Raw genomic sequence first — 3,162 nt, forward strand, 5'->3', positions numbered from 1 at the left:
CGGCTGACCCAGACAGCAACACATGCTGTGCACGTCCGACGGTGTCAAGGAGATTGGTAGACTCGGTAACTGCACAGTACTTAATTAATTGTTTGGCTGGGATGCATGTCTTTTAGAACCGTAAGAAACAGCAAACTGATTTGAAAGCACGCTCTTCATTTTCGTACTTCAAATTTAATACATATTTCACTCTATGTCGAGCGAGTATGAGATGCGACTGCGCTCGTGGGGCCTATACTTAACTCTCCCCCTGTCCCCCTACCCCCAGGTCCTTTCACCTACCCCCCTCCCCCTCCTCCCTTCTTATGCCTCTGGCGCCGAGTCACTGGGCCGTGCCTCAAGGGCCACTAGGACAACGGGCACTAAAGATAACACAGGCCGCTCAGCCGCTCGCAGCCGCACGCGACGCGTCGTCGCGGTGCGTCGCCCGCGGTCGGAGAAAGGGGTGAAGAATAATGAGAGGAAAACCGAAACCCGCGCAAAAATAAGTCGACGTTTCACACTTACACAATAAATTCTTGAGCATGTGAATCGTACTGGACACAATTTATGCACGCACTCAGAAAACTGTGTGATCCGCGCAACATCTCATGAAGTGATAAAAAACTTGTACGTGACTATGCACAAAATTATTCGACTTCTGTTGTACAGAACTATTGTTGCTTACAATTCTGAAAGCCTCATTAAGATTTACTCATTAAGGTCTCGACATAAAGGTTTAGTGTGCAGTTTCCACTTTTTCCCCCTCAAAATATTAAGTATACAAAGCAGCATTTTGCCTTCCTGAAAATTCCTGCTTCATAAAGTATCTACTGCATATTAAGCAGGTGAGTGCACAGTAGTTGCACCGGATCACATTGATATGATGCAGGCGTACAAGCTGGGAGTCCCGCTGCGGGGAGCGCTAGCGCACGGGAGTTAGGCAAACCGGCGGATGGAGCGCTCCCGAGCGCGGCGGGTCTGCCGACGTCACAGGCGCCTATGGGAGCTCCGGTGTCCATTGCACTCTGCACCTTCACTGTTCAACTCTTTCTTCAACTGTAACGAGGAGGGTTATAACGGCTGCTCGCAGAAACCGAACATGAGTGGTGGGCGTGAGCCGAGAGATTGGTTGAGGGTTGAGGTTGAGGCTGAGGCTGTCGTTGAAGGTGGTGGTGCAGGGTGAAGGTGCTGCTCGTAGGTGTAGATCGGGCGTAGGGTTGATGCGGCGGGGTGCGGCGGCCCCACCAAAGCCTGCGGGGCTGCAGAGCGTCAGAGCCGCCACCCTTACAACACCACAGAGTGCATTAGCGCGGGGGCCTTCGCACCGGGCCAAAGGGCGGGCTTGCTGCATGCCGGGAGCCCTCCCCGCTTGCTCCTCCACCTGCCTCCCCTCACCCCCATACCTCCCCCCAACCAACCCTCTCCCGCCCCCATCGTTGCGGAGGCAGTGGTTGTAGCAATAATAGAGGAAGCTGCAACGCTGGCTGCTTGCTTGGCCCGGCTCGTCCTCGCTTAAAGCACTCTGCTCCTCGCTCCACGTGCATGCACGCTGCCTGCAAGCACGGACGGCACTCCTGGAACAGAAGTGGACATAGTGCAACCTCACATATCGCTCTCACTCATACTCCATTGATTTTGTAATTCCAAAAAAAGAACCAAAAAGAGCAAATAACCAATCAAGAAGCAAGGGTTCGATGAACAGGCGGACAGGGACCCTTCCCTGGAATACTTTATGGTAATTCTGTATACATGGCGAACGGGTTTTCTAATTTGTCTCTGCACGGCCACTCGGCCACCGTGCTAAACGACATGACAAAAAGTGTTAAATAGGAGGGGGCGGATCACACAGAAAGCAGGTCCGCCATTCGCCCTAACGAAAGTGACAAGTTCAATCTCTGCAAGCTCTCACACTAACTGGATTTGTTTCTTGCACGAATTTAAGGATTCAAATTTATTGCACACATTTCTGCGCTGATTTGAACACTTTTATGCATTCATTTGTATGGAATTATGCACTTTGGCGTACAAATTTATGTGCGAAATGAAACTTAGGTTTAACTTAGTGCGAACGTTTCCACAAAAACATACAAATGCATTTAGCGTGCTCATGGCGCCTGCTAGGTAGGCAACATCTTGTCTGCAGTGCATGCGTGTGATGCGGGGGTGTCTACCCCACGTCTTGCAGGCGCTGTGCTCCCATGATTTGCAGAATAAATCTGAGAAAAACGGACGTTCTCTCTGGACGATCCCATAGTGCGGAGGCTGATGAAGCAGTGAAACATTTGTCCGAGTAACACAAGAAAGAAAGTCACGGCGGGTAATAACCATACAACATATATCTTTGTTAACCTAGTCGGCCAAGGAAGAGAGGGCCTGACATTCAGTGGTACTTGCCAAATGAAACGAGAGCTCTGGAAATATCATTTTTATGAAGGTGTCCCTATCAGGGTGAGTCCTGCGTGCCAGTCAAATTGGCAGTTGCTAGAGTGGACCTTGCAGGCATACATTTGCTTTTCGTGCCTGCGCTGCAGGCTTGCTCTTCCTTGTGTGCACATAGTCAACTGTTGTGACCCGAGTTTCGCGAATGGGGCGGTCCAGAAAGTTCGGTCCGATTTTCTCAGAATCATTCGACGAATTACAGGAGCTTGGCGCCTGCGAGACTCGGGGTAGGCCAGCCCGCGGTGCACGGATGTACTGCATCGAAGATGTTGCCTACCGACCAGGCGCCATGTGAGCTTGCATAGGCTGAACTTGACAGTTTCGTGTCGGCGAATGAGGGGCATACTCTTTTGACGACCCCTAACGGAGAATTGTGTGCTAATAACCTAATGGACAGAAAAGTGTCAAGATGACATCAATTTGACGTTACTGCGGTCAAAATTTAGCCACCTCGACTCGACTGTCAGAAATGTGACGTCATAAAAACAACATCCTTCGAAGTCCTCACAATGTCATTTCTGACAGTCAGGATGACTAAATTTTGATGTTATCGTAACAAATTTTTGTTCTTTTGCGAAAATTTGGACTCGCAATGGGCGATACGACGTCGTATAGCTGGACAGGGCGAGCGGGCTTGCTTCTCTGCCGCGGCGTGCGAGGCGAGGTCGGCTGTGGCGGTGCAGTGTCGACAGCAATCCAAATTGGCGTCGCTGTCGATGCCGTTGAGAAGGGAGGGGGAGG

The sequence above is a fragment of the Frankliniella occidentalis genome, unplaced genomic scaffold, assembly GCF_000697945.3.
Source record: "Frankliniella occidentalis isolate FOCC.00 unplaced genomic scaffold, Focc_3.1 Scaffold187, whole genome shotgun sequence".
NCBI lineage: Eukaryota > Metazoa > Arthropoda > Insecta > Thysanoptera > Thripidae > Frankliniella > Frankliniella occidentalis.